The sequence below is a fragment of the Octopus sinensis genome, unplaced genomic scaffold (genome assembly GCF_006345805.1).
Source record: "Octopus sinensis unplaced genomic scaffold, ASM634580v1 Contig18818, whole genome shotgun sequence".
Lineage (NCBI taxonomy): Eukaryota > Metazoa > Mollusca > Cephalopoda > Octopoda > Octopodidae > Octopus > Octopus sinensis.
In genome coordinates, this window is record NW_021836053.1 from 15001 (window position 1) to 25321 (window position 10321).

A 10321-nucleotide genomic window follows, 5' to 3' on the forward strand; every position below is an offset into this window, starting at 1 on the left:
CCCTTAAACAGAACTCAACATGCATTGCACCCAATAATAAAAAAAAAATAATATTAAAATATGCTACAAAAACGCGATTACTAAAAGTCTCTTCATCAGAAACAATCCAATAGCTGAGTTCGTCTATATATATATATATATATATATGTGTGTGTGTGTGTGTGTGTGTGTGTGGTGTGTGTGTGTGTGTGTGTGTGTGTGTGTACACAAACATATTACTTTTATTTTGATTCAGTCTCTTGTCATTCTGAGTTTCGCCTGTGGGAACGCAAGTTTCCTGTGCATCCACCGGCAAAAGCTAGACTAACAAGAGGTGGACTTCACCACAATATACAAAACAAAAAGCATTATGAACCTCTAATCTAATATCGAGAACTCTTCCTTCTAACAGTCAACACTAAACAGATATATATATATATATATATTTAAACACACACACACACATATATATATATATTATTTACGTGTGTGTATATACATATATATTCATAAATGCATATACGAATATATATATGTAATCTACGAATATAAATATACATATATAAAGAAATGAATACAATACACACACACACACACACATATATATATGTATAATCTATGTACATATAACATTATGTATATATATATATATATATGTCTATGTACACACATATACACATATATACACACATATACATAGTGCAAAGATATTAACACGAAACATACTTTAGATGTGTACCTATGTATATGTATATGTGCGTGTGTATATATATATATATATATATATAAAGTGGTGAGCTGGTAAAATCGTTTGTGTGTCGGACAAAATGCTTAGCGGTAGTTCGTCGTCTTTACGTTCTGGGTTCAAATTCCGCCGTGGTCAACTTTGCTTCGCATCCTTTCGGGATCGATAAAATAAGCACCAGAGTTGAGCATTGAGGTAGGGGGTACTGATGTAATTGATTTACCCTCTTCCCCAAAATTGCTGGCCTTGTCTCAAAATTTCAGAACGATATATATTATATATTTACATAGGTATATATACACACTTTCAGACAATAGATTTCTACCAAGTGTCCCTATGTCGAAAAATTCCTTTTAAGTCATTAGAAAGTACAAGTTACCGTCACCAGACTAGCCCTGTCCGCCTACTTTTACACACCTGAGCGCCCTCTTAACTTTTTACCTTCTTCATTCACATTTTCTCTATTTTTATACTTCGCACATATAAGGATGGAAACGCAGAATTATGTATTCCGATGTGAGCACTAAGATCCTGTTAATAGATTGTATAAAGTTCATTCATATCTTATACACACACTCACCCATACCCACTCCTCGCACACACACACACGCACGGCGACCGGTTGAATAGTGCAACCGGTCATTGAACGATGACAGAAATGTAAGATGGATCCGTCGCTCGTGTCAGTTCGTGACGTCTGTCTTTCTGGTGTCTGTGGCTGAAGAAAAGATAACCACTCCGGAATGCATGTGTCCAACAGTCTGGTTAGGGAACACTGTGAGCTGACTCGGTGTGTTTTGCATCTGTGTGTCTACAGCGGGAAAATTTTCCATGATATAATACACTGAAAAGATTTCTTATGGGTTCGAACATGCCTCAAGCATATGGGAACTGGTAACAAGTTTCTATACACACACACACACACACACACACACACACACACACGTGCGGCATGTTGTGTGTCTTGGCTGGTTAATGCCTCGTGAGTGAATTTGATAGATGGAAACTGCATAGAATCCCGTTGTATATGTATATGCGTGGACGTTCAGGTCTTTTGCGTTTGTATATGTCTTCCATCGCTTGTGCCAGGCTCTCTTACATACCCGCAACTTAGTGATTCCGCAAAAGTGTCCGATACAATGAGGAGCAAATTTAGAATGAGTACGGGGATCGGCTTCTTTTTTCGACTAACCCAGCTTGGCAGTGCTCCAGTATGGCCGCAGTTTAATAACTGAAACAGATAAAATAATAATAAAGACATAAAACAATGGAGCGAGCGAGATTGGCACTAAAATAAACTTCACAGCACAGCCTTGAAAATTGGAAAAAATAAATGGATTCTTGTCTTCAAAAAATGTAAAACAAATGTTCCTGAGTTACAAAGGGGTTGTAATTACACAGAAATGTTACCACCACAATCCAGAAGCTTATACATAAATATTTGACTAAAAGAGGTGCAACCAGCCAAAACGCTTGATTAAACATTTAAAACTTACGGAGCTCCAACTTTGTACGTCCTTCCAGTATGGCAGCAATAATAATAATAATAATAAAGATATGAAACAATGGAGTGAATGAAAGTGGGACTAAAATCAGTGTACACGAGGGTAGGCGTGGAGTCTCAGAGCCTTGGCTAGCAACCCACCTTGTGATGCTGTCACGATGAAAATACTGGTGACTGCACAACCTTATAAATGCTACCTCTCAATGAGTGATATCAAAATTAAATAATGACTACAATTGCGCTAACGGGACTGGATCTGTTTACAGTGAAGGTGCCACGCACGGCAGGCAGGGACTATCTGATCAAGTTCTGGCAGGTCGTCATCAAGCTATCGATCAGGACAAAAATCACTGTCAAAAGTGCAAAATAAAAAGAATGAAATGGGAAAAAGATGCAAACAAAATAGTAAAGAGATTGGAATAGAATGGTCAGTAGAGCTCCTACAGAAAGTTTGTCTCTTAGGGACAGCAAGGATTATCAGGAGGGTTTTAGGCACTTGAAAGACAGCTAAAGCCTTGTGGATACCTAGGTTTTACAGGTAGTGACCCGCTACCCCCATAAGTCCTACAAGGAATAAGACCGAACCTGAGCTAAATCAAAATAATAATAATAATAATAATAATAATAATAATAATAATAATAATAATAATAATAATAATAATAATAATAATAATAATATAATAATAATAAAGGAGATGGTATACATCATGCTACTATGAAGGAAAAAATAAGAAAGGAATACTATAGGAGAATAAGGCTTGTACTGAAGACTGAACTCAACTCCAAAAATTGCATTGAGGTCATTAACACCCTGGCACTTCCAGTAGTCCAGTACAGTTTTAACATCATTAACTGGAACCTTACGGAACTCCAACACTTGGACAGGAAGACAAGAAAGTTACTGACATCCAAGAGCATGCACCACCCTAAGGCAGATGTAGACCGCTTGTACCTACCTAGAAGCAGCGGGGGGAGAGGAATGATGCAATTAGAGCTGTGCTATAAGACCTCTACTGTAGGAATGAACAGGTACCTATCTAGTACAAAGGACTGGATGCTGCGACTTGTGTGCGAACACGAAAGCAGCAAAAAGCTACATTCTATTGTCAAGGAAGCTTATAAGTTCGAAAGGGAACTAGACATTAACCTTGAATCAGATGAAGAGCCGGAAACCACTGCTACCGAGCAAGCAAAGCGAATCAAGCAGACTGCAAAAAAGAACGGGCAAAATCAAATTGAGAGGCGGTGGAGCCAGAAGCCCCTGCATGGACAATATATTCTCCGAAGCCAAAATGCTGATGTAGACCAAGCAACAACCCATCAGTGGCTGAAGAGCTCTGGATTGAAAGCAGAGACTGAAGGCTTCATAATGGCAGCACAAGATCAAAGCTTGTTTACCAGAAATTACCAGGCTAACGTTCTCCGAAACGGTACTGACCCTAAATGCAGATTCTGCGACACATTTGACGAAACGATAGACCATCTCGTTTCGGGATGTCCTGTGCTGACACCAAACGAATACAAAAATCGCCACTATAGGGTAGGACAGTATATACATTGGAAGATATGTAAACACTACAAATCCGACACTCCTGCTAACTGGTATGAACACCATCCTCAGCCAGTTGTTGAAGGTAAAGATGTCACCATCCTCTGGGATTTTCAAGTCAACACTGACAGAACGATCAAGGCTAATCGACCAGACATAATTGTTAAAGACAGGGAAGAAAATACCTGCAGACTATTAGAAGTAAGCGTCCCCACTGATAAAAATGTATCTGTCAAGGAATTTGACAAACTTAGTAAATATAAGGACCTGGAAATCGAAATACAGAGGATGTGGAATCTTAAAACAAAAACTGTTCCTGTTATTGTAGGTGCCCTAGGTATGATAAAAAAGGGATGTCAGAAACACCTAGACAATATCCCTGGAAAACCATGTCTCAAGGAAATCCAAAAGATAGTGCTAACAAGTACTGCCCACATCCTTAGAAAAACCCTATCAATGTAAATGTTTGTGTTTGTATTACATGGAGATATATCTCTACTTCCCCTCCCCAAGCTTTCAGCTATATTTCAACAACTCTTAACCTTCACTTGCCCTAGGGCGCTGGGTGTGCCCCGGCAGGTGATTGCATCAAACATGCAGATTAAAAGTAAATGACAATGATAATAATAATAATAATCCCAGCAATGTTTGAGAAGCTCAGGACTCAAAGCAGAGACTGAAGGATTTTTAATTGCAGCACAAGATCAAAGCACCCCCACCAGAAATTACCAAAAACATATAATGAAAAGAAACATAACAAGTAACTGCAGAATATGTGGAGATGGACAAGAAACAATAAATCATATTATCTTTGGCTGCCCAGTCCTGGCTAAGAAGGAATATATTCACAGACACGACAGAGTTGGGACCTACATAGTTTGGAAGCTATGCCAACAATATGGAATAACAACAGAAAAAAGATGGTATAAGCGCACACCAGAAAAGGTAACAGAAAACGAGAAAGCAACCGTACTGTAGGATATTCCAATACACACAGATAAAGAAATTAAGGCCAATAGGCCAATATAGTTGTCAGAGATCATGAAGAAAAAAATGCTTTCTAATTGATGTATCAATACCAGCAGATGACAACGTTTCTCTAAAAGAAATGGAGAACATTTCAAAATACAGAAACCTGGAAACAGGGGTAACTCGGTGGAATCTAAAAACAGAAACAATTCTTGTCATAGTAGGCGCATTAGGTATGATAAAAAAATATTCAGACAAATACATAACAAAACACCAGGACTTACAAATATATATAACTCAGAAAATTGCACTACTGGGCACTGCACACATCCTACGCAAAACACTTTCAATACAGTAACCATGAGAGCATCACAGCAAACCACAGCACATACCCAAGGCACACACAGCTGCGCTCGGTAGTGAAGTGAAAGCACGCTATAAAAATAAAACTACTGAATAATAATAATGATGATAATAATAATAATAATAATAATAATAATAATAATAATAATAATAATAATAATAATAATAATAATAATAATTAATAATAATAATAATAATAATAATAATAATATAATAATAATAATAATAATAATAATAATAATAATAATAATAATATAATGATAATAATAATAATAATAATAATAATAATAATAATAATAATAATAATAATAATAATAATAATAACTGAAAGTCAGCCAAACAGTTTAAAACATTTAAAAAAATAAAAGTTGTTTCTTGTCAGATTCTTAAATTGAAACAATATTAAAAAAATTTCAGAGCGTGATAAAGACTTTTTAAACTACTTCAAAACATTTTCCATGTAATATTTCATAGAACATAAATCGAGTAGATTTAGATCGTTAATATCGAGTTATATGTTCTAAAGGCGATCATTCGCTTTAGAACCGACAATAAAATAGAACTAAAGAAGTATGGGTTTTCGCCACAAAAATAATTTTAGATGATGGTAAAGCAATGATTTATTTTTTTGCTTTAGATATCTGATTTTTCACCAAAAGTCTTAATCATTTTGTAGCAGAGTCCAGAAACTGAAATATAATAGATTTTTCACCAATAAAATCATTTATCAGACGAATACTTCGGATAAAGTAATTCTTCTGAGCCAGTTATTCATTATTAATTATCTTCTCCACAATGTAATATGAGCTCTCGGTCTTTTTTCTTCTTCCATCTTTCTTTTCTTTTTTTTTTTAAATTTATCTTCTACCTATTTCTTTACTACCCACAAGGGGCTAAACACAGAGAGGACAAACAAGGACAGACAAACGATTAAGTCGATTACATCGATCCCAGTGCGTAACTGGTACTTAATTTATCGACCCCGAAAGGATGAAAGGCAAAGTCGACCTCGGCGGAATTTGAACTCAGAACGTAACGGCAGACAAAATACGGCCACGCATTTCGCCCGGGTTGCTAACGTTTCTGCCAGCTCTTCTACCTGTTTCAGTCATTAGACTGTAACCATGCTAGGGAGCCACTTTTCAGGGTTTTATCCAAACAAATCGACCCCAGTACTTATTTTTAAATTTTGTAATTGTCATATCGACCGCTAAGTTAAGGGGACATAAACAAACTAATACCAATTGTTAAACACTGGGGCAAACAAACATAGGCACAAAGAAGCATCGATGTATATAAAGTAGTATTAGAAAGTTCCCAGCCTAGTTATGTTTAATAAAAAATAACTTATTTACCTAAGTTTTAACATCATCTCCTTCGGAATAGTTACCTTGCGCAGCAATAAACAGGTCCCAGCGTTCCTGTTACATTTGGAATCCAGCCTGAAAGTCTGTACGTCTTTCCAGTATGGCAGCAATAATAATAGTTAAGTTAAGTTAAGTTAAGTTAAGTTTTTGGCTCAAAAAGGAAAAAGCAAGGCCATGTAGGGGGACATGGAGTTATGTACAGGGAGGGTGTTCATGCAAAGAGTTCAGGCCATTTCTGGTCAAGAGAGACTTTGAACCGAGCGGTCGTCGGCATCTTCACTATCTCGTTCGGCAGCTTATTCCACAGATCCGCAACCCGGACAGAGAAAGTCCCTCTCCTTCGATTGAGATGAAATCGTTGCAGATAGAGCTTTTCGGAGTGACCCCGCAGCCGACGCTCTGGAGGAGGAGTGAAGAACAGCTCTTTCGAGAGGTTACACTTTCCGCTTATGATGTTGTGAGCAAGAATAATAAAGATATGAAACAATGGAGTGAGTGAAAGTGGGACTAAAATTAGTGTACACGAGGGTAGGCGTGGAGTCTCAGAGCCTTGGCTAGCAACCCACCTTGTGATACTGTCACGATGAAAATACTGGTGACTGCACAACTTTATAAATGTTACCTCTCAATGAGTGATATCAAAATTAAATAATGACTATAATTGCGCTAACGGGACTGGATCTGTTTACAGTGAAGGTGCCACGCACGGCAGGCAGGGACTATCTGATCAAGTTCTGGCAGGTCGTCATCAAGCTATCGATCAGGACAAAAATCGCCTGTTCAGAAGTTTACTAAAAATATAAACAGTTAAGAAACTATAATTCTTTGGTTTCATTTTATTGACCAGTCTCATAGTCATTCAAATACGTTTTAATGGCGAATTCCCTCTCATTTTATCGTCGTTAAATTTTCATTGTCGGGGGCGATTTCAGTTTCATTTTTGTCAGCCATATGTCAAAACAATTTTCACAATCTTCTTTTTAAATGTATTTTTTTCACGCTAAATTTTATTCATTCTCTCTCTTTCTCTTTCTCTCATTCCCCTTCTTTTTCTCTCACTCCTTCTCTCTTTCCCTAACTTCGATATTATCTAAATGAAAAACATTAAAAAAAAAATAACAAGGGGGTGTTTATTAAGAAATTCACTCAACTTTTATTTTATTTTAATTTAGTTATTAAAAATCAGAACCTTCAGCTAAAAGTGCTTTCAAAATTTTCAGAGTGTGAAAAATAATTCTAAACAAGTTTATGCACTGCTTCATGTGTAATCTCGTTGCGCATAAACTGAATAAATTTAGGCCTTTAATTTTTTTAAAAAAATGGACAGCAATTTCTTTTTGTATATTATTCTCTCTCTCTCTCTCTCTCTCTTTCTCTCTTTCTCTCTTTCCCACGCACATACTCAAACGCACACACACATACAAAAAATAAAATGTAAAAATCAGAAAATATAACTTGAAGGACTAATACATTTACACACAATTTTACAAATCCTGAACTATATATATATATATATATATATATATATATATATATATATATATCGTTCAAAATTGTACAAAAACAAAAAGCAAAAGCAAGGACATGCGTAGGAACAACAAACAAAGTGTATTAATTGGACTTTTAGGAAAAACGAAAGAGTCTTCGACGTTTCGAACCTGCGCTCTTCTACAGAAAGAAATGAGGAGAGAAAACAGGATGGAGGGACGGAAAAAACAGAGAGAGAAAAAATATGTTAAATCTCAAGATGCAACGATGAAGGAAATGTAGTCGTGTACAGTCATAGTTAACACGTTCGAGTACACTGAGACGTGAGAAGACCTTCCGCTGCAGAAATAGTCCAGGGAGAAAATTCTACTCCTTGAAGACATGTGTGGAAACACATATTGGAATGTGAGTGACGTCGTTGGATCGTAGGGCGCACGCGCTTTGGCGTTCTCTCATGTCGACTATAAACATTAAACCCGTTATTCACAGCCCGATAAGAAAGAATGCATTCCTATTCGAACAGCATACGGTAGGTGCATGTATGTATGCATATATATGTATATACATACATATATATTGCATGCATATATATAATATATATATATATATATATAATATTATATATATATATATTTCTATATATTATTATATATATAATATATATATTCATACATATATACAGTATATATATATATAATACTAGCAGTATCGCCCGGCGTTGCTCAGGTTTGTAAGGAAATAACTATAAAGCATTTTTAGAGAGTTATAGCCAAAAAATAGAAAAAAAATGATGGTAAATTTTTTCCAGAGTTAAAAAAGGTGGAGTTGCCCCCCTAGACGGTCTGTGGTTTGGGTTTCTGATTCTCGACCCCATGTCGAATTTATCGATTTTTTCAGAACTGGGGGAACTTTTCAAAATTTTCGCTGCGTTAGTTTTGAATTATGACATTGGGCTTGTGTGTGTCAAGTTTCATCAGAATCGGTTGAAAGCCGTGGTCAGAGTGAGGGTACGAGAAACAGACACACAGAAACACGCACGACAAACTGCCGTTTATATAGAGAGAGATATATATTCTCAGAACCCACGTCTTATACTACTTATCTATCTAAATCTCTCTCTCTCTCTATATATATAATATATATTTATATATGTATATTATATATATATGTATATTATATATATATTACTATATATATATATATAATATATATATATATATATATATATGACCGAAAATGAACCGAAACCGGTACTGAAATGTTCACTTAAAATTATTTTAGCATTTTCTATTTTTGACTTGTTTTTTCATATATAATATCTATATTATATATATCTATATATAACATATATATATATATATATATATATATATATATATATATATATATATTATATATATATATATAGTTGGGTAATATTTTTGTTTTATTAGTTTAGACTTCGGACCTACAAGTTTCACCATTAACGACTTATTCAACCAAAATTTAAAATACGTGTAGATCCGTGTGTCATGTATGTACTGTACACAAATACACAGACATGTACACGTACACACAAACACACAGACACACTCACATGCGTATATATGTACTGTACGTATGTTGTTTAACATACCTGGTAAAGCACACCAAAATAAGAGTATATTTCATTTGTAAGATACGTGGTTATTCACTCTATCACTAGGGCAGCGGACTCGCGGTCATAGGATCGTGGTTTCGATTCCGAGACCGGGCGTTGTGAGTGTTTATTGAGCGAAAACACCTATAAGCTCCACGAGGCTCCGGCAGGGGATGGTGGTGATCCCTGCTGTACTCTTTCACCATAACTTTCTCTCACTCTTACTTCTTGTTTCTGTTGTACCTGTATTTCAAGGGGCCGGCCTTGTCACTCTCTGTGTCACGCTGAATATCCCCGAGACTACGTTAAGTACACTGTCTGTGGAGTGCTCAGCCACTTACACGTTAATTTCACGAGCAGGCTGTTCTGTTGATTCGGATCAACCGCAACCCTCGTCGTCGTAACCGACGGAGTGCTTCACAAAAAGAAAAATCCCGTTCAATATGATCCTTCACATAACAATGGAGGCCAATTGATTTCTAATATATTTTGGAAGGATCGTATCGAGCTGGAAACTCTGAATAACGATGGAATGAACAAACTTTGTCTCTGTCTGTCTGTCTCTCTCTCACTCTGTCTCTTTCTCTCACTCTGTTTCTCTCTCCCTCTCTCACTGTTTCTCTCTCACTCTGTCTCTCTCTCACACACAGACAAAAAGCACACACACACTCTCAAAGGTACATACACATGTGTATATGTATGTGCATTTGTGTGTATGTATATAACATATTATGTATCA

At 36.1% G+C, this 10321-nt stretch overlaps 1 long non-coding RNA gene across 1 annotated transcript in view; it reads left to right on the forward strand.

Annotated features, from left to right (window-relative positions):
• The window catches only part of LOC118761959, a 15464-nt gene extending 8910 nt beyond the window's left edge, over positions 1-6554 (forward strand). Inside the window, exon 3 of the long non-coding RNA XR_004997755.1 lies at positions 6420-6554. This is a non-coding gene — a long non-coding RNA (uncharacterized LOC118761959). The remainder of the gene's footprint in view (positions 1-6419) is intronic.
• Positions 6555-10321: the final 3767 nt, after the last annotated feature.